The sequence below is a fragment of the Acyrthosiphon pisum genome, chromosome A1 (genome assembly GCF_005508785.2).
Source record: "Acyrthosiphon pisum isolate AL4f chromosome A1, pea_aphid_22Mar2018_4r6ur, whole genome shotgun sequence".
Classification (NCBI taxonomy): domain Eukaryota; kingdom Metazoa; phylum Arthropoda; class Insecta; order Hemiptera; family Aphididae; genus Acyrthosiphon; species Acyrthosiphon pisum.
Genome location: NC_042494.1, coordinates 105,804,343 through 105,827,494, shown reverse-complemented (window position 1 = coordinate 105,827,494; position 23,152 = coordinate 105,804,343). Strand labels below are relative to the sequence as shown.

General features: G+C 31.2%; 1 protein-coding gene across 4 annotated transcripts in view; it reads right to left on the bottom strand.

The window, feature by feature from the left end:
• The window catches only part of LOC100161209 (potassium voltage-gated channel subfamily KQT member 1), a 263,780-nt gene that overhangs the window by 183,185 nt on the left and 57,443 nt on the right, over positions 1-23,152 (bottom strand). For 3 of the 4 annotated variants that reach the window (XM_016803745.2, XM_029487961.1, XM_029487962.1), the window contains exon 2: positions 12,456-12,526. The gene's annotated coding sequence lies outside the window, so the exon portion shown is untranslated. Of the gene's footprint in view, positions 1-12,443; positions 12,527-23,152 lie in introns of all 4 variants that reach the window. The other variant, XM_029487960.1, reaches the window with a different exon arrangement.

Here is a 23,152-nt window from a genome sequence, read left to right as displayed (position 1 = left end):
GTTATTTTTAATTATCGATTAATTCAAACTTTAATACATTTGGATTTTCTGTTCCTTGGTTTTTATATCCATTAGGTACCTAATTTTTAAACCTATATTGTTAGTTTAACTTCGATATTCGCCCCAATACCATAACATATATAGTAATTATATAATAACACAAACTATATTAATTATCACTTTCCACATTCGCGTCTTTGTAGACGACTTTCATCTGGTGCCAAAACGATTATAAGATAGATTGTGCACTGCAGTGACACAATTTCGCTTTTAATAGTTTTTTTTTTTTATTGTTTGCAATCAAAAATTGGAATTACTATTTACACCACCCGGTTCACGTGCACTGCCGTTTCGTTCCGAATATAAACGCGAAAAACTTAACATAACGTTTAACGGTACATTTCACTTATTAAAGGTCAACATATAAATATCCAATTGTTGTACACGAACGCTTTTGTAATTATGTAAATGTGTCTCCGACGATCGTACAACACGGTGATTATTAACTCAATTAAACGCGGTTTCACGGGGAGAGTTTGAATCTTATTCTTTCGCGGTTATTGCGGTACATTGCATATTACTGCTACTTATTAAATGCGAATCCTTATTAAACGTACATTTTTTCGTCATTTGTTCGCAATCTATCACCTTGCATATGAGCGTCAATCGCGAAAAAGCTCGCTCCCGTGGCGTCTTCGACCCGACGCAAATATAAATTACTCCGGCAATAGGTTTATTATTACGATCATATAGTCCACACAATATAGTTGTGAACAATGCACCTATACATATTATACACGTAAATATGATAATTTCCATATGACGGAACTGTTACGGAAGTACAACGTATCACGCAACACTTTGAATTTCATCCCTCGACCGGAATAAATTATACTATTAAGTATTATTATTATGATTATTATATACTTTCGTGTAATTTCGTGTTCCTTTTACTCGACGTCGTTTAGCCCGCCCGTGCCGCTGATATTATGATATAAATTATTATCTTTTCGTAATTATTTTAATAACAACAACGGGCGCCGAAAAACTAAATTAACCTCGCCAGCAACTGCCCAGTCAGCATGCGATCCCCCCATGACGTCACGACGGCGAGCCAGTGACCCCTTCCGATCTGCAACTCAGCCGTTTTGTCGAGTTCGATTATTATACGCGTTGATTGGCATTGCATATAAAATATATTACTGTACGATAACAGTCAATAGATACATATAATATGGAATACCGCAATGGTTGTACAGGAATCCGTGAAATTCCGTGCATGGAATAATTCGTTTTCATATATTTCCATCGGCCACTATGTTAGAGAGGGTCCGTGATAATTTTGACGATGACACTCATTATTTCTAGAAAAAAAATTGAATCTTTTGAAAAATCTTAGTCCATTTTTTTTCATTCTCGTGTTTGTTAGTAAATCCATCCATCATATTATTATATTCTGTTGGTTTTTTTACAGCAACCTACGTTTTTGATTTCATAACCGGGAATAGAATACTTTCATAAAAATTGTTATGTACCTATATTTAAAGTTTAGACGTGCCTATGCCCCGAACATTTTTCTAAGTGCTCAAGCCTTGACCTCAATATATGTAGACGATTTCAGCTTTTTCTGTAGTTACGAAATGTATAAAGCCATGAAACGGTTCAATCAGCGCGTTCTGATTAGAAACGAACGTGTATTATGATTACATGTCTGCGCTAACAATCCATCAACTTTTATAGCAGTACTGATGACAATAATTATAATAGTTACAACGACTGATATGATGATAATTACGATAATAAAAATAACTATAAAAATAATTTTCGTGTAAACACTGAACGTTATTCTATCAATTACGTCGGGTTGTTAATGACATATAGTTATAAAATATTCACCATTGGCGTACCCAGAAATTTGTCGCCTGTCGACTGGGAGGTACAATAAGCAGTTATATCTTGATCCACCTACAATTAGTTTACATCAAAACAAACAGATTAATATTATAACCATGTTTTATTTAGGTAAAACGAAACGCTCCCAAATGTAGGTATGTAAATATTATATGCAATGAAGACCAACTTATTTAATGGGTAACATAGAGAAGTTATTGAGAAGTATTTAAAATATTGTAGTTTTTTTTTATGGGCGGGGAGGAGGGTGGGAGTGAGTGGACCCGAAAACACCCCTCAATATAGTTGTTCCAGGATTGTTTGCGTTTTGTATAGACCATCGAAAAACAAAAACCACAACGGATCGTCATCTCAAAAATTGTAATATATACCCGACAGCGCCTCACAACGAAAAACGTTACGATATAAATCATAAAGATTTAGTCGATTCATCCCGAAAAAAAAAATGTATGTGTTCAAAACAATTTACTTTGATATGCTATACTGCTTAATAAACGCCCTGCTATCGATTTCTCATTGTGAACGAACAAATTATTAATGATGAAAAGTCACCGAGAAAAATTTAAAAAAACATTTGGCGTATTAAACTCAAATTTTATTGATTTTGACATTATAATGTATCGTTCTTAAATAAATAGCTAGTTATTATTATATCACAATAAATCTTGTGGCGTAAAAGGCTTGCTGCACTCACATTTAAGGTCGTTATTGCTACAGTATATGTCATAAGCATAACAATATGACAAAAATCGTGCTCGTATTGCCCCAGAGTATTGTTAAGGTTTGGAAGTGTACAAGAAAAACTAAATAGTATGTGTCTTGATAATTCGAAGAAATAATAATATCATTGACAAAAATGAAATAAAACAAAACCATATCCAAGAACACTTTTAACGTGGCATTAATTAACTTCGAAAACGTAAATTGGTAGGTAAATAGCTTATTTTTTAATAAATCGACGATTTAACGTGAAAACATTTTTTCCTGCATACATTTACGTTTTCTTTTTTTTTGTAATTTTACTATATACTGCGCAGTACCTATTGTATTATAATATAATAGAATTGTATATTACACTTTATAATCATATTAAGATAATTCTAGAATTGTAAACGTCAATAAACAATCTTATGAGTTTTTGTGTTTCAATCACGACAAAATTAATTTCGTATTTTTAAAATATTTCCTTACTATTTTTAATAACATTAGTATACTCTAGTTTTCTTGTTTTAAGTAATCAAACGGTTTTATTTGTAAGAACTAAACTACTAAGCCAAACAAAGTTCAAAATGTATTATATCATACGAATAAGTTGCAGTCTGTGATCGTCGTGTCACTAAAAGCTATATAGAACTCATGTTTGAAACTTAAATAACGTGTGTATCTACCAAAAACTTAAATTATAATAAACATTAAAAAGAAATAAATATTACATTTGATTACTTACAGAAACGTAATATAAATTCGGCCGGAATATAAAAAAATCGTTTCCTTGTGCCACTTTCGTGAGTATAGGTAATCAAAAGATTAGATATTGTGTACAACCTACCACGAATATGCGTTATTATTTACAAAGAAATAAATAAGAAATAGAAATGCCAAGCTTATGTTGTAATAATCGATAATCTAAAAAATCTGACTAAACTTAGAATTCAATAAGATTTGGTTCATACAAAATGGTAAACGTTTTACCAATATGGAATAAGAGTAATTTTTTTTATTAATTTAACCATATAGTCTACATGTACACTCAAAAGTTGTAAGTTTATACTAAATAAACTGGTAGGAGATTACACAATATAGTCTTTATATATTTTCAAGGTACCCTTCTTTACAGTTATTATGCATTTTTAATCTAAAAATCTAAATTTAAACTTCAAAATAATAATATGCTGTTAATGTTGTCAATATTATATTTCCATCTACAATATTATAATTTACAGAACAATGTTATAAGCTTTGTTAACTTAAGGGGTGTTTTGTGTACCGTGTTCATCGCAATGGCATTATTTCCAGAATATCATCTCTGCCTTGTAGCTAACCGAAACTATGATTTTATTTATTTTTCACTACCAATGTGATTGAAAAAAAAATAAATCCATAAATAAAATTCTGATTATACTTTCGAAACACACACGTGCAGAAAAATACCTGTCGCGAGTACACGCCAAAGTAATATATTATTATTCTTGGACCTTTGAACCCGACCAAACGTCTAACAATAAGACCTAGAGTCTAGACCAATGCTTCGTGGACGTCTCGTACTTCGAATTCCCAATCGTTGGCTGGAAGGGTTGATGGGTTAACTTTTATACACACACACACACACACACACACACACACATATATATATATATATATATATATTATATGGGTTACCTATATAAATTGTATCTGACCTATATATTTATGTAGGTACCATCTGTCTGGCCAATTTGTTACGGTCCGCAGCCACGAGTTTATCGTGCAAGCGACCGATGAGTGACCAGTTCACTATCCGTTGTTTCTCTCTAAATCTTTCGTTCAGCGTGGAGACTGTGGATATTTCGACAATTGCTTGGGCGTCAAACTGCATGGTTATTGTACCTGACGCTCAAGTCCTCAAACAGTTTGAGTACCGAGTCAAACCACGATCCGTGGACGGTTTGCGAACAATTTGCATAATTACAAAACGGAATAACTTCTCGCGAGCCCTGAACTTCGTACTACCCCCCCCCCCCCCCACCACCGCCACCACCACTACCACCAAAAACAACCCATCGTTTTAGATCGTGAGTACCTACAATTGTGGGTTCTGGTAGTTTTCTATAACTCTGTAGTTATATCTACGCTGCCTGTAGTTTAAAATCTTCGGTATGATTTTTACAACTTACTATCTATTATATATTATATTCATCGAAATAAAAAGTTATATCAAATTTACACGAAAACTAGATAGCACGTAAGAACAATATTATTGCGATTTGATTTTTCTCTCATGTACAATATTTAGAAAAAGTAGCTTTGAATCTAAACTTGGTACATTTGCCATTTACATTATATTATTGTATGGAATTCGCTCGCAACCGTAAAACTATTAAGTGATTTATTATATGAATATTAAATTACACATTTATTTCTAACTTTACATTATTCGAAACCAAAAATAGGTAATAACTGTGCAATATTCGATACAATTTCTAATTCCCTTTTGGCTGGATTAATATTAAAGTACTATTGCCTAAAAACGTATCACAAAGTATTAGGTACACAATTTTATGGTGCATAAAACGTTATTGATTTTTTATGAAGTGAGCTAACAGTTTAAAACCCTTTTTCGTGTATTATAAAAATTAATATTAAACTTATAGGTTAAAAAAAAGGTTTAAAACTACCGAAGAATCTAAAAACGGTATTCATTTTTAAATTATGTCAAATTTAATAACTTACTGAACGGATTTTAACCACAGCAATATCATTGTTTACTTTTAATGAAAATTATTATAATACATATTGTGATAAATGGATAAATTAAACTATTTAAACACTAATAGTAAATGTATAAAATATTTACAATGTAAATATATTATGATGTAATCAGTTGTATACTGCTCAATGTCTCAAATATGTTTAATAAATAATTACTGAAAACCCGTAATTCATAAGCACCATTTAGGTAGGTACACGTGTTTCTGACGTACTATGTACAAAAGTCCAGACACACTTTAAACGAACACCACAAAATAATAAATCACTTATCCATATGCTAATATGTGTTATTTAATTTATAATTCAAGATAATAATAAAATGTTCGTTCGCACTACACCCGGCCGGAAATTATTTTTAAATTTCTAACATTAGCAATTCAGTTCACTCTAGATTACATTTGAAATGTGGTCATCTTAATGATTAAATGTAAAGATTTTTCAACCATATATTTTGGACAGTATCTGCTACAGTTAAAAGTTATAAAATTATAATTTATAATTTACAATTAATGGATAAATGTGCAGTATTACCAAATTCACATTAATTTTTATTTAATTTATAACTATTGTGTTACGAATATAGAAAATTATCAATGTCCAGGTAATCTGTTACCATTTTAATACTTAATTGTACAATTTAACGATACTGTTTTTTTTTTTACATTGTAGTATTGTATTAAAAATGATAAATTGTTAATTGTCATCTTCTGATGTATTACACAGTAAATCACTTAAATTTTCGAAGTATAATCGATTTATATATTTAATTTGTTCTCTGATTACATCTCAAAATTCAGCTTATAATCTAGAATAAATGTATGTCAGAAGGTTGGTACGTTTGATAACAATAAAAGTGTACGTCGGTAAATGAAAATAATAACACCTCCCTCAAGGCAATTGAGATTGGTAGTGAATTTTGTTTTGAATAAAAACACTATACTACCTACGTGACCCTCAGAGGTACTACACTCTGGAGATCTAGCTACCCATAGAAACTACCTTTATAATCAATACGTAGGTGGTAGATTTTTGATTTGCGATTTCCTATTTCGTTATTAATGATTTATGACACAGGTTTTTCGACAAAATAACCTACATATACAAAATTAATGTACTGAAATCGAATTTATTTTTCCTTAAAACAATAAACTATTGTTAATAATAATTTAATGCACTTTGGGAGAAGGAAACTTCAAGCAATTTGTAGCAATACATTTCTTACACTGACCATATTACACCACTCTTCATAAATCATAACGTATATAATATATCTACTACAAATTGTACCACTGTGCTCACTTCTAATCAAGTATTCAGGGCATCAAATGTTAGGTTAGGGAAATTTTATTTAGCTGGATTAACCTCCAACGCACATTTAAAAACTTTTACTTGACATATTTTAGAGATAGTTTAAATGGCAGACGTACGTCGACACGAAGTATCAGCAATACATATTTCCGTTTATTCGGGTCATTAACTTTTCACTGCGGTTTTGGAAGCTTTGCGCTAACAGAGATGTGCAACTGGAGAAAACGTTAGAACGTAGTTTGATTTTTCACAATCACTCTTCTATTGACTACCTATACGGCTGTATAGTAGTAAAACCAATAGTTTCGTGCAAAAATAAAATTAGATATCGACCCATTCCCGTTTTTATCCAAATGATTACTCGGTCGAAAAATTATTCTTAAAGTTTGATTAACTCGACCTGCAAATAAATTGGCACTATTGAATATCACGTGGACGATAGCCAAAAATCCGCTACGATCAATTGTCGGTCTTTTACGCGAATAATATGTCGAGTCATAAAAGAACAGAGAGTTGCCAAAACAAAAAATTAAATCGCACACCGCCGCCGACTTTACGGAGACTCATCAATTACTGCGACCAGCAATCCATATAAGCCGTCGTCGGGGAAAACCTACATTTCTCAAAACGGTTACAGACTTCGCTAGAGCTTCGATTTCCGCGAGGATATTTATTATTATATATACCTACCGACATATACAGTCACATAAATATATTGAGGTAAACGTGTTGTTATCGAGATTACGGCGGGTGTGACTTACGTGTCGTAGTTTTGAAATTTCAGACCCGAGCCGAAACTTTGGTCGATCCGACACGGAAATTTATCAACATACGACGTAGGTGCGAGTTCAATCAATATCTATCGAAGACGCACACGTTGACGATTTACGCCCGGTCGATTAGAGTACATATTATATAGGTACATTATATCGTATTATCATTCATCATCATCATATTATTATATGTATATGCAAATATGGCTCCTGCGACCTGCATTATAGTCCCGTAATACAACTTACTCCAAACTATATTACATGAACCGAATTCGTATATTTTGTTCTAGCTCGCATCGCTAGTTATTCGAGCGTTTACTGATAGAAAACAGTCTAAACTTTGTCCAGTGGTATTCCCTATAATAGTATAATGTTATGCCATATTAATATAATCTACGTGGACAGTGTCGTAGCACCTTATAATAATAGCGGCGATCGAGAAGAATGCTCGTGGGCAAACCACCTACCTACCTACTGTAGTTGTACCGGTGTGATCAATTGCCGCGGCCGCAATTATACACGTCATACGACCTTTGGCGGTGTGCATTATTACCTACTTATTAAACAAGAACCGTTTGCATAACTTCAAAACTACCCAATTTGAACCGAAAACAACCCGTCGCGCTGCCCCCACCGTAGTAAAACAATAATCGTTGCCACGTGATTAATGCGTTGTGTGTGCTCGACCGGCGGTGGCAGCACAACGGCTCTCCCGCGGCCCTCGGCGAGACGTCACTCACATTATTATTTTAACGAGCCATTCATCACACCGAAAGGACCTCGCGTCTCCCCTTCAACCCATCCCTACCCAACATATCCCTACCCATCCACCCCGTTCATACGCCACAGATATAATACTGTAAGGTATATATACCTTTCTCGATCGCACCGGGCCAGCACGTCGCAGCACGAAGCTCGGTCGTATCCCACCACCGATTACAAAGGGACCTTTGGCACTTTTTCTTTTCCAGTTCCTAGAAGAACTTCTATTTCAAATTACAAATTTTAACCGGTTCCAATATAGTATGATAAAAAATAAATTATTAATCTCTAAATATCTGTTGGAAAAATATGACAATCAGGCCCTTATTATAAAAGTTAGATGTTTCAGATCGAATAGTTTCCATCACCGGTATTTTGGTACGATATATGTCCCCACTCTTCCGTAACGCACACTATCAATCCCCACCCTCGCGGGGTATACCACCCTTTCACGCGCATGAATAACATTTACGTATATACATAGGTACTGTTATTATATAGAACGGAAATTATCGTAGTATGATGTACCTTCCGGCTGCTCGTCATCGTCTGCTCGACATACAGCGCCACTGCCGCGGCGGACTTGAAAAAGAAAATATATACATATTTATGAGCAAACAAATCGTGAGGTTGTCGGCAAGTCGGAGATTTTTCTCTCGTCGCATCGAGACGACTTGTATACTATGAATGAATGCTTGTAAACGTGTGCCGTAGGGTGTATATAGTGGTACACGAACGGTTGAGATTTAAATATGACGCAAACGAGACACGATAATAACGCGGTAATAGTGTCTCCTTGAAAGCGAAGAATGACGATGAGGCTTCGTTGGCGGCGTCTCAGACATAACGTTGCTCTTTTTTCGCTTTATGTGTTATTTAATATTTTATAATTTTTTTTTCCAATACCAAAGCTTCGAACACACAATAGCTGCAGGATCACAAGACGAGTTTTCACACAAAGAGAGAGAAAAAAAATTAACGCATTTGTTTAAGAAAGCATTTTATTCGTTGCACGATTTCGAATAATATTAATCTTAAGTATTATTCCTTTAGAATTACGATTATTTTGTTCGTTTGATTTTTTTTTGTTTTTTAATGACAAAACGAGATTGTAAAATAAGTTACGTCCACGAAACTTGTATTATTATTGAGTACATTTCCCATAGCCGATCAACTGACGAATATGTAATTATAAATCATAGATTTACATTATCATCTAATTATCATACTAAACTATTTTCTTTGATTTATCTACTACCTATATTATACAAATATAAAAAAAAAGCTCAAGTGTTATCTTGAACGTACATATTTGAATCCGAATTCCTACAAGCATTCAAACATATCAAAGTTATTAAACTAACTAGAATTAGTTTTAATTGACTTTTTAACTGGAGAACTAATTTACAAGTTTCTTGATGCAACGAACAATACATTTGATACTTGCAGAAACATAAATAATTCTTAATTCTTTAAGAAAATCATTTTATACGAAGATAATATTATGTAATAACACACACATTAAATTTATTTAAAATTAAAATTATATATTTATCTGTAATCGGTCATTCGATTCAAAAAACAAAAATTCTCAACAATTTAATGAAAAAATGGACGAAAGAGAAATGTAAAATCAAAACTCTCAATGCGACAGCTAATTTATAATCCAAAATGCACGCGGGGCACCACAAACATATGAGAGAAGAGAAAAATAAAAGTTTTAATACAATTTGACAATTATACTTGCTCATTATCAATTCCCAGCGCGTTAATATCAATGTCGCACTAATTTGACGATAGTAACAACCGTAGTAGGGTTCAAACTTATAGTCCTATATAGAACAACAAAACCCATTTAGTAATATTATATTGAAATATTATCATTACAATAGTTTACCAACAACCTCGTACTTATATTAAAAAATATACAAAGTTTGGAAATAGTCATCGTTATAACCATAGATCATTAAGAAGGTGCAAAAGGAGTAGTTGCACCGGAAAGATATTTTTTATAGCCAGTAAGATGTTCAAGGTAGTTATTAGATTCTGAGTGGAGGAATATAATTGTTATAAAAAATTATATGTACTTTAAAGGATTTATTTTTCTATTATCATCACTTTTTGGAGTATAAAATTTGCAAACTTCAAAGTTGGTATTTCGGGAGGTCGAAATAATAAAAACCTCTGGCTTAGCTAAAATAAAGAACATGTAGATCAGTGGTTCTCAACCGGTATGTCGCGGCACACTAGTGTGCCGCGAGATTGTCTAGGTGTGCCGCGAGAAATGTTATTAAATATTGAAGTTTTTAAAGTTGTTATGGTTATCAAATGCGTGAGTGTGCCGTGAAAACTTGTGATGTATAAACGTGTGCCGTGAGCCAAAAAAGGTTGAGCACCACTGATGTAGATCATATTATAAATATCTCATGACGAAGTAACTCCATTGGGAGGCCTCATCACTCTGTTGGGTTAATTGAATTATTTATATTATTAATTAAGCTTATTGCACAGCTTTTGACACACACCGTAGTAAAAAAATTATGTTTAAAAAAAACTAACTGCGATATAAATATGTAATAAAATATCCTTCAAAATAAGGACTGACCAACCGTCTCTGTGAGTATCGTTTTTCGAATGCAATAATTTATCATTGAATATAATTTAACAGAACTATTACAGTGACCTAGTTAATGACGAGATACGCTCTAAACCTTCTATACAGCAGAGCTATGATAAGGGTAACTCGTGTAAGTACATATTTTCATAAAAAATTTATGCCTGGCGTGAATACATTTCTAATTGAATTTCATTCTAAAGCTATACGATATCCATACAATGTCTGAGGTGTGAACTTCATATTGATTACGAAATAATGGAAACGTGTCCATTAAATTCGTAGACTACTACAAGGGGCTGCTACTGAACTTAAAAAGGCATTATGACGCCTTTAAGAAAACTTTGATAAGTATGGATGAAAATATTTTACTTAAGTTTTTTTTTCGTTTTTATTCATCTGTAATATATTTTTTTAATGTGAAAAACCACAAAAGAAGTTTATAGATATTACTACATTTTGTAAATATAGGCAAAGTTAAGAATAACGTGCTGAGTAATGCCATATAAAGTTGTAGCAAAAAAAAAACTTTCAACAATGTTAGCCAAAGCGTAAAATCGATTTTTTTTTTTGATAAATACATTTTATTACCGAAGAAAATTGTTTAAAATATTTATTAGTTTCCCATTGAAATTTAAATAAAAAACGATTTTATTTTTAAATTCGAAGTGGAGAAGAAATAAGTATATGGTTAACATGCTTAAATTTTTCATGTGGGATATTGATCATACATTTCATACATAGACATCGCGACCGATACCTACGCAATACCTTTTTCGTGACTACTATCAATGAATTACACGTTTCTCTCGTACATTTATATAAAAATAAAAACAAAACAACAAGTAATGTCGGAATATTATTATATAATCCTAGATGTGTTCTGACGTTCCGAGTCGTTTTAAGAACGTGACGATGGTTAATCGCTTTTCAAACTTGAAAAGAAGAGAAAACCCGGGACACGCCTCGGTGACCACAGGACCAAAGGCACGGAACGATTCCCGTGAGACGAAAATCTCGGCCGCTCTAAAAGAAAAACCCGACACCGAGAACCCGTGTAAACAAATTACAATTCAATTTAAACTTTACCAGAAAAATATGGAACATCAGATAGCATTACCATATTATGTCGTTATTTGGTCATGATAATAATGCATAATATTATAGTTTATTACGAGGAACAATATAAATGGATGTATATATCGGTACTAGTAATATTGGATAGAAAATCGGTTTGGAGTTATGGAAAACTTTAATTTCTTCTCCACGGAAGGACATAGTTTACAAATTGATATGTTGTACATTGCGAATAAAAAAATGTAAGTCCCAAAATGATTTCACAAAACTATATATTCAATTTAAAATATCTAATAAATTGCCAACCGTGTCGATGGTCTACGATGGCCGATTGTTTTTTAAAAATACCGTGTTATTATATTATACGTACCTACTTTTAGAATTTACAAATAATAGTTATAATATATTATAGCAAACGGTGTTGTTGTTATTATTAGTAACATCATAAATTAAATTCATCATCGGCTGTTACTTCCTAATGTATAGTGTGCATTATATTTTTAATAATAGCAATGATGTGTATAATATACCTATATACTCACGGTGTTTGATCGATTGTTACGTAGTTATTTTTTTTTGATTCGGATTCCACTTTGAGCAGTTGAACAAACACCTGAAAATAGTATGAGACCACATTAATAACAACAAAATAATCATCGTACGAAAAATATATTAGGTTTGCAATTTTTATCTTATTTACCGAACTGTAAGCATTTAAAAACATTACTATAAGAGTCAGGGGCGTATTTACGGGGGCGGATATGGGGACAAATCCGCCCCCATGGCTCTTAAAATACATGTCTATTATTATATTATAATTATTAAATCGTAATCTGTAAGCTAAAATTCTTGTCATCCGCTCCCTACAAAAAATACTAAATACGCCACTGATAAGAGTTAAGACAAATGTTTGCATTTTTTTTTTTAAATTTTACTTTTATAATACATACTACTATAGTAATAGTCAAATTAATATTCAGATTAATTCTATTACTAATAAAATAACCGCATACCAGATTTAAATTATATTTTTTGACAAATAACTAAAAATGTTTTCTTTTTTAGTAATATTGTGATATTGTAATGGTTATAGTTAGGTAGATTAGGTAAGAGTCATGAGATTTGTATGAATTGATTAATATTAGATTTAGATACTTTACGTCACATACTTCATTTAGATTTTTTGGTTCTGTACTTAGTATATCCTTTTTCGGAAACTAACTCTATTTTGTTTAAAAAGGAGTAGTATTTTAAGAAATTAATCTTACAGATCTAAGTTAGTACTTATACATACCTACTGATGATATATAAATAACGTATAATATTATTGGTGGTAGGAGTGGATGAAGGGGTAAGTAAAGTTGTTAGTTTGGATTATATTTCATTATCTTTGATTCTTCCAGATTTATACTAAGAAGGAAGTTGGTTAATGTGTTCTTGAAGATAATTGGATGCGTGGTTTTAAAGGATTTTTATCAATAAACACTTTAATTTTGTCATTTTCAAAATTTGCTCTAAAATCGCACTATTGATGGCTTTGACTGCAATGTGTCAGTATATATTATACAACATAGGAATGGGGTTAAACGAAATTAAATATATTTTTTTTCGCAAAATAAAATTTAAACAATCTTTTGTTAAAAAAAATAAAAAACACTTACGAAATAAAAAGAACTTGGTATTGCAATATTACATAATTTTATGTAAAACAACGTTGAGAGTTTAATACGATGGTTTCCAAGAATTCTTTAATATTAACCAGGTGGCTTTTTTTAAACTTAATTTAGGATAAAGCTCTTTAAACTCATTCGTTTCTCCCAGTAAAATGTATGATTATTTTTATTTCTATTATTCTCGCACTCAAATTTCGAACGCTTATAAGCATATATGAATCCACAAAATAGTAACCCATGTCACAACTAACATATTTTTGCTATAATACAAGTACAATGATAAAAATCATTATCTTAAAAAATACGTACATTAAAATAATGTTTTCAATAATGATTCAGAATCATTTAATAATAGGTAAATTATTAGTATTAGATTATGTGCGGAGCGAGGAAGCTATTGGTTTTACAATGGTGTTTATTTTTTTAATTTTTTTTTTTTTATATCCTGTATACAAAATTTCTACCAGAAGGAGTGCTTCGATTTCAACATATAGTACATGATCTTTTATCAAATTGGATCAAGATGGTACTTTAAAGAGGTCATTTTTTGATTTTATCAATAGTTATTTAATGCCACGGGAAAAACCACCGAAAAATTACGAAAAAACGCTAGAAATGAGATTTCAATTTCTAACGCTTTGTTTATCACAATAGAAACGTATAAAAATTAAAATATTATAATATTAATTCAACTTACATGATATAATAAATAATAACAATATAAAATATCCAGACTGACAAACCGTCTCCGCTCAGAATCGTTTTTCTTATACAATGATATTATATCATTGAATTCAAGTTTAATACAATCCATTATACAATGATCCACTAATTGTAACCTACTGTGCAGCAGAGCTACATCCACTTACCTGCTTTTTTTATTTTATTTTGTTAGATTCAGATAATGCATTAAAATACAAGGTAAAAAGAAAAAAGACTTACAAGAATAATTTAAGAGAAATATTAACCGATACAATTTTTGAATTATGGATGTCAAAGAATCATAACGAATATCGATATTTGACAAATTATTAAGAGTGACATGCGCGATCAAGAGGGGCTGCGTATGATATGATATGACCCTGATATACATACAATGTTTTGCTAACTATTGTTAAAAGGTTTTTATTTAAATAAACAATTGTTATTGTAAACTACCTACAGAGGTGGTGTTAATAATTTAAAAGAAAATTATAACTATAATAAAACAGTTATAAATCGAATAAAAATATTTTTATATCCAAAGTCAAACAATATAAATTGTTGAAAACAAATCAAACATGAAACACATTTGATAAAATATAAAATTTAATTAATTACGTAGCTGATATGAAACGCACTCATAAAGTAGAATTGTATGGTACAAAAAATGAATAACATTATTCTAAAAGCTAGGTATCTAACCTTTTTTTTAAGTTCGTAGAAAAATTCAAGACAAAAAAGTACAAGGAAACGGTACCCACGTGTTTACATAATAATGTATTTAGTATTATTTGTATACCGAGAAAACGGTTTTTTATTCTTATATTACCTATTCTTATTGCCTACATTAATCTTTTTACAATTTATTGTTTCGATTTTAAAATGTCCGTATATTTTAAACGTAATGTTTAATGATATGTGAACACCGCCGCGGACTCTGAAAATAAAAAGGCTGACATCGAATACGGACATCGTACGTATAAAATTCTCGGTCAACAAACAGCCGGGATTCACTGTCATAATCGGTCGTTAGAATATTATTTCAGTAGCTGTTTTGAATTAGGTTTTCTCGGCTGCATATAATACGATATGTTTCAGGTTTTCTCGACTCTACACGTTGGTACCTATTCAGTTTATTATCGTTGGCCGTTTCAATACTTAACATATAACGTAGGTAATACTATTGCGTTGCGTTTCGTAGGTATAGCTGTGGTAGGTACCACATAAAATATAACTAAAACATTTCTCCGTTGTTGCGTAGGTATACAGTTTTGGGTATGCGCGTCAACACGCGATAACTAATTACCGCCATTGTCTTAACGGTCAAAACTATTTACGTACACACGCGCGAAACGTTTCGCGGCGGAGAGAAACCGTTCGCGAGTAACAAGAATACACTCGAAAACGCATCATCAATAACCGCGTTTGGATAATACCACTATGTAACCAAGTACCTGCAGTAGTTACCACGCTAACGTCCATAAGACTGAGCTCAAATATTCTGCCATTGACGGTTTATCTTCGTATCTAGCTATGAAGTAATTGTTTTTTCCCAATTTTCGACAGACGAATCGCGTGTGCGAAGAGACGATAGAAGGTTAGTTTAAATAATATTATTTTATACAATTTTATATTTTAATGGTATAGGAACGCTTTAGATATACGCACTCAAAAGCCGTAAAAAATACGCGGAACGCGTGAAACGTAGAACATCTTCACGCGGTGGCATTATAACATTACTTATATCATAATATTATATATTACTGAGCAGTTTAGGTATTGAGTGCGTTATTTTAGCGGCTGTGTTTATGGTTTCGTAAGGGGGTTGTAATATCGTACATGTATAATAATATTAAAAGAACGGTGGGATTTTATAATATCCTCCTGAAAATATTGAAAATGTCGATACCTTGACATATCCGAAATGTAATCAATTTTCAGTCGAATGATGCATGTACCTTAGAGGTGGTACTATGCGCTACACGTGAAACGTTTGAAACATTTTAGTGACGCTAAAATGTGAGAACAAAATAGAACACTTCGTTTTAGAGGCGAAAAAGCTTTTCTGTTCCGGCCAGAATTTGAAAAGAAACAAAATGTGACATAAAAATACATATCGCTAAACAGATTATTCCACATAATATTATATAAAATGCCTATAGGCGTTTTATATCATAACATCGACGTGGGTGCTATATAACAGTACATATTATATAGAATATACTTTATCGGTAAATCGCAATGACTTCTGAAATCAACGTCTTAAGTTGTCTATACACTCATTCAGTCTTTATCCGGTGAATGGGTAAAAAAAATACACATACTATAATCGGAACACTGATTGCCCAAGTACCTTCCGATTCAAAGCGTAATACTGAGGGTTTTTTTTCATAAACGCTCGGGCTAAAAAAATGAAATGAAAATTCGTTAACCCGTCGACCGAAAAAGTATACGATATCATAGAGGTATCGTACATATATATGTGAGTGAGGTATGATTATGATGATGATGATGATGATGATGACAATGACGATGACGGTGGTGATAATAGTAGAGTCCGAAGGGAAAACGTTCGTCGGTATAATAGGATCATACTCGGATATATATACAGAGTGTTGCAGAAAGGACTTGGGACACTTAATTTATCGAATGTCCTTATTAACTATACACAATAATATAACTAACGGTTTAATGTATTATGCGCGTGCGATAATAATTCTAAAATCGTTTTGTTCAAACATTTAATCAGTGCGTTGTCTCAAATGATGCGCATTATCACAGTTTCACTACATATTATTTAAAATCACTCTAAATCGACCCAGATACGATCCGTTCACCTCCACGTCTTATCTGAAATCAAACTCGTATGAATATAAGACGAAACCGAAGAATGTGCGTACACGTCCCTTGAAAACTCGTCGCAATAATTCAGTTGTGTATTGAATCGTACAAATCAAAACAGATTTAATATTATTTCATGCCGTGCCTACAATCGAACAGTACTTCAGTTCCATAATATACGGCTTGACTTACCTGAATGCTCTGAATATTTTAACGGTCCTGCAGATCAAATGAAACGGTAAATAAAACGGACCGCGTATTACCTATAGGGCCACCTATGGTTGGTATTTCTGTCTCATACTGTATATATGCGTACGCATACTATAACAATATAATATTCATCATATACAAAGACCTTTTGTGTGCGTATATATTATTATGGTATATTGTAATCGTAGTCGCGTCTCGAGGACGATAAAAGTGACGTCCGAAGGGCCGTGGGACGGACGGGCGACCTCGGACCACGTCTCTCTCCCGACATAAACTGTTATTACTATACGGAGGTATATATGTATATTATAGTGGTGAGAGGAGAGTCACTGATGCGCGAGACCAATAATATGTAATATTCTGCCCTTTTGTACGCCCCTGCTGGTTACTGCATGTAAATAATGCGCTCTATACGTAGGTAGAATTGGCCGTTGAAACGTGTGATAAATTTTAGGCGTGTTACGACTTATACGATTCTGATTTGTTCAACGAACGAAGACAATAATATTATATAGTATTATATTATTATACTATTATATTATGAATCGTTTTAACGCGATTCCGCACCATACACCGACGACATTTTACGGCCGACCGAGTATTGATATAGTATTATTATTATCTTACTTGATTCGAAACGACCGGCTAACCACATAATACCGTATATACGGTATAGTTGTTGTTATTATTATTATGATGATGCATTAAAAATTGTTATTCATCGATGTTATTATCTTTTTGTTTTAAGCTTACCACCGCGGCGAGAGGGTTGCACCGTTATGCCGTAAAACGAAAAAAAAATCGTTACCAATTCACAACAGTAAAATTCATAAAACATAATAATATATAATAACAACGAGTCGGATTGTATTCAGAAGATAGTTGAATGGTAGTAACGGTTCCGTATAATCCACGCTAATGGATAAATGTAATCATTATTACATAAACACTAAAACGAATTATCGAAAGCTGTCGAAAACATATTATTATTATGTTTATTAAATATTTTGTGACGATCAACGCGTACTTGGACATGGTGGTTTTTTTGCTATTAATCTCGTCCGATTAAATTGATCTTAATATAATATTATACAGTCAAAATACGTAGTTGCATAATCCATTTTTCGTTTCCATTAATGAATTTAAAATATTTACAAACGGTCATCTGTGATATTTATTGGTAGGTAACTTCAATTTATTATTATTATTTGCCTGCTACGAAATCTTTCAGTTCAATTAGATCGAATAGTAACATACTCGATCCTTTGACTTATTTATTATGTTGGTTGGAAGATATGTTTGCAATAATAGTTTATTATACTACTACTAAGATGCCGTTTAAAATAGTGAACAATTTTCTTTACAAATGAAAAGCAAAATACAAAACCACTAAGAAAAAAAAACATAGTAACTTACTCTGCTTTTTAGTAGATTTCGAGTGTACCTCGTCATTGAGTAGGTTACTCTAGTCTGTAATGGATGTATTCAATTTAAGTTTCATGATACATCATTGTATACGATAAAATGGTTCTGACTTCTGAGTGAAGGAGCTGCGGATAAACTATAATATCGTCTATCGTCCACTTTTAAGGATAGTTTTTTTATATTATTACTAATAATTTATTAATTTAGTAGGTTGAATTAATGATTTTAAAAAACATCGCATGGAACTTATAAGTCAATACCATCGATACGTATATGTGAATAGGTTCACAGTATAAGTAGCTTAAAATTAGTCTAAATATTATTAAAATTGTATTTTGTATAGAAAATAATAATATTCTACAGCTGAATACTGATTTAATAAACCCGCGAAGGAGATCACCAATTTATAATCAATGAAAAAACTACAAAATGCAAGATAAAACCATGGCTTTTACATCATATATTTCTAGGAAACTGCAAGACCAGCTAAAATGTATAAGAAAAATAAATCAGAGATAAACCGTTATTTATAGTACATTTTAAACGGAAGTATTAAGGTATAGTTGAAACATTAGTCCGACTATTATAATGTAAGAATAACCCCTAAGACGTCAAATAAAATATGATCCTAATACATAATCCCCATACACATACCACAAATTATTAATTTTAATTTGCAAATGCACCGTGCTTGAATGAAATATTTTTATACCGAAATTACATTTAAATATGTAATATCCTCCAGTTACGCCATAAATAGTAGAATCCTAACTACCTTGTTTTTTAAGCTGGTTAAACATCTGCCCAACCTCATAGATACAAATACGAAAATAAGTAACTTGATGTTCACACTAATTAATTATTATATTATATTAACAATTTTTTTTTTCAAACCAGAACCTAACCAAAGTTTAAACATTGATAAAAACTTTCAAAAAATGTTAAAATGATGACGAAAAACACGAGAAAGGCTAATAATATTATATGTACCTATCACTGTGTGCGGAATTCAGTACACATTTTAACATCATAAGTAAAACATAAGTAAAACATACTTCATTTCACAAATGTTAAGTTTGTAAAATATGGTAAGCTAATTTTTTAAATAATATACACCTATTAAAAATGATAATAAAATAAAATATGTAAATATGTACATTGTATATGATTGTACCTATATGGTTTTTTTTTTTTTTATTTTTAAGTTAAAGCCGCAACAGCTAAGGTTATTGGCTTATTGTGTAATGTAAATATTAAATTAGGTTCTAAAAGACATAATAAATATTAAGTACAATGTAAATGATTTATAAACTAAGTTTAGATTATATGAGTACAACATAGGTAGTGAGAGAAAGATAATAATAAAAAAAAGGGAGAATAAAAAAAAATAAATAAATAAAAATGTCAGATAAGCCATAAGGTTATACAATTTGGTTATTTTGAGAAATTTTATGATTTTGATAGTGTTTTCGTGATCAGGTCCAAGTGCTTCATATAGATGCTCAGGTATGCTTAAGGCTGTTCTGGCGTCCGCGTAGTTTCGACAGTATAGGAGGATATGTTTAACAGATAGGGCTTCCCCACAGGTTGTACATAGGTCTGGACCTTCTCGTCTCATGAGGTGACTTATATGATTTATACAATGCCAGAAACTATTGTTTCGATTTTAAATAACAACAAAAATCAATAGGTAGGTAAACTTATGTAATATTTTAAATCTATATTTCCATTTATCGACAAATACTATTGACAACAGTTTTTTAAAAATAATTTGACTTAGGAAATAAAAGATATAATATTATTGTATTTGTATTATTGCTTTATTTATTTTCATAAGAAATAAAATTATTATTGAGATCAAAGTTCACAAAAAAAAAAATTCTCAAAGGCTAATCACTCTTATGTGATTGGTCGATCAATATGATAATTTATCAATAAATAAGTATTTATTTTATTTATTTAAATTCTAACGGATCGTAGGATCCAAGTACAATAGGTATATATGCATAATAGTACAATAATGAAAATAATATTAATATTAATAATACAAATGATAATAGCAATAATAACTATAATAATAATTTTTACCATAATAATAATAATAATCAAATAACAATTAATTAATCTATTTGTTTAAAACGCATTAGAAATTATGTTATTGATATGTCCTTATAATATAGTAAACAAATTATTATACGTACCTGAAATTAAATATGGTCAAAACCTAAAATAGGTATACAAAAATACTACAATACATTTTTGTTTAGGCTTATATCTTTTTACGATAAAAATAAATAAACGTTGTCTAATTATTCAGAATTTAAAAACACACAATGTCATAATATAGCAATATCAAACACTTACCTATGTGGTGTGTAAAGTTTTACGACCAATGCAAAGACTTGTCTTTACTTTTTTTAAACAAAAAATAAATAACAAATAACAAATAACCAGGTGACCAGTGTGGTTTGCCTGTAAAAGAAATCGCATCGAACTTACGCATGTAATACTCCCGCGAGACACAAAGCTGCATCTGTCGCCAATACGCCACCACTTGATTATTACCGATTACATGTAATCCCCAAATTTTATATCAATTTTGACCTCCCAAAAGTACCAACTAAATTCACTTTACTATCAGAAAATATACTGATCTCAAAAATCGTAACATATCTATTATCAAAAATGTTGTTGACAGACAGAAAAAAAACATTATTTTGCCCCGCTCAGAATCTAAAAATAATTATACCTATCTGAAATTAAATATTCTCAAAACATAAAATATGTACAAAAATTTCTACAGTACATTTTCGCTCAGGCTTATATCTTTTTACAATAAAAAAAAATAAATATTGTCTAAATATTTAGAATTTAAAAACACGCGATGTAATAATACAATATCAAACATTTACCTATGTGGCCATGTGGTGGGTCGTGTGTAAAGACTATTACGACCAATGTAAAGACGTCAAACAAAAAATAAATAACAAATAACCATGTGACCAGTGTGGTTTGCCTGTAAGAAAAATCGCGTTGAACTTACGCGTGTAAGACTCCCACGAGACACAAAGCTGCATCTGTCGCCAATACGCCGCCACGCGATTATTACCTATTGCATGTAATCCCCTTGGGGTGAACGATTTTATTCACTCGGAAAGCATGTGTTATTACAATGTGTATTGTGTATAATGTTATTATTATTGAAATAATAATAGTTATAATATATAAGTAATATATCCGACGTGTTAACTTTCGACGCGGTATATTATAATAATAATAATAATAATAATAATTAACAAACTTATCGTACCATGTTATTCGTAGTATTTATGCCACGTAGACGTATCTATATTGTCTGCATATTATTATTATAATATTATATTGAAAGCCAGTCACATGACGTAAGAGGATATGACACTTTATTTACTCGGGAAACGGAGGCTCGGCGAAATATGTTTTCGGTAACTTACTCCGATGACAACTATTATTGCAGTAGTATTATTAACAGTTTAAAATCCTTTCGGAGCGACGGAAAATTAAATTCGTGATCCGCCACACGAGTCGTGTAAAAAGTGAAATCTATCAATTTAATATAAATAGTGGGTGATACGATTTTCAATAATACCTACGAAAATACCTGTACGGTGAAATACCGGGAAATAGTCCGAAATAAATTGGATTTATCAAGGGTATCGACGAATTTAATGAGTTTTCAATAATAAAATGTTGATTTTGGTTTTTATTTTGTCTGTTATCATTATTTTGGTGCAATAAAAATTCAATTTTTAGTACCTATGTGGTAATTGGTAGCAATAAATTGGATATCTATTGATTGATAACTTACCTAAATTATTGGTACTTTGATGAGTCGAAAGTAGAAATTCAATAATGCAAAACGAGTTTTTGATAAAATATAGTTGGTTTTTTGTTATTATTAAAATTTTTATTTTATATATTATAAGGAATTTTCTAGGACCTAATTAAACAGCAATAGGTACGTCTAAGCATTAAACACACTTCATAATATATGGTTTAACTTACTTAAAAAGTACAACATGTGTAGTATAATAAGTAATAACGTGTACAGTGTACAGTAGACATCTCAAATACGAAGAAAATGATTAAAAAAAGAATGAAAAAAAGTTTTGTTATAAAAGTGGTTTTTATTTTTATTGTAATTATGATTAAGTAAGTAATATAATTGTTTTTAACGACCAACGACCTATAAAAAAGTCATTTTAAGGAAAATACAAAATTATTGTTATTTTGACGTTTATGTTCACACCATATCATAACAAAAAGAAACTATTCAATACGTTAGATAAAATTATAATATATGCATTCATATTTGATACATTACACTAACATTTCTATTAGATTATTTCACT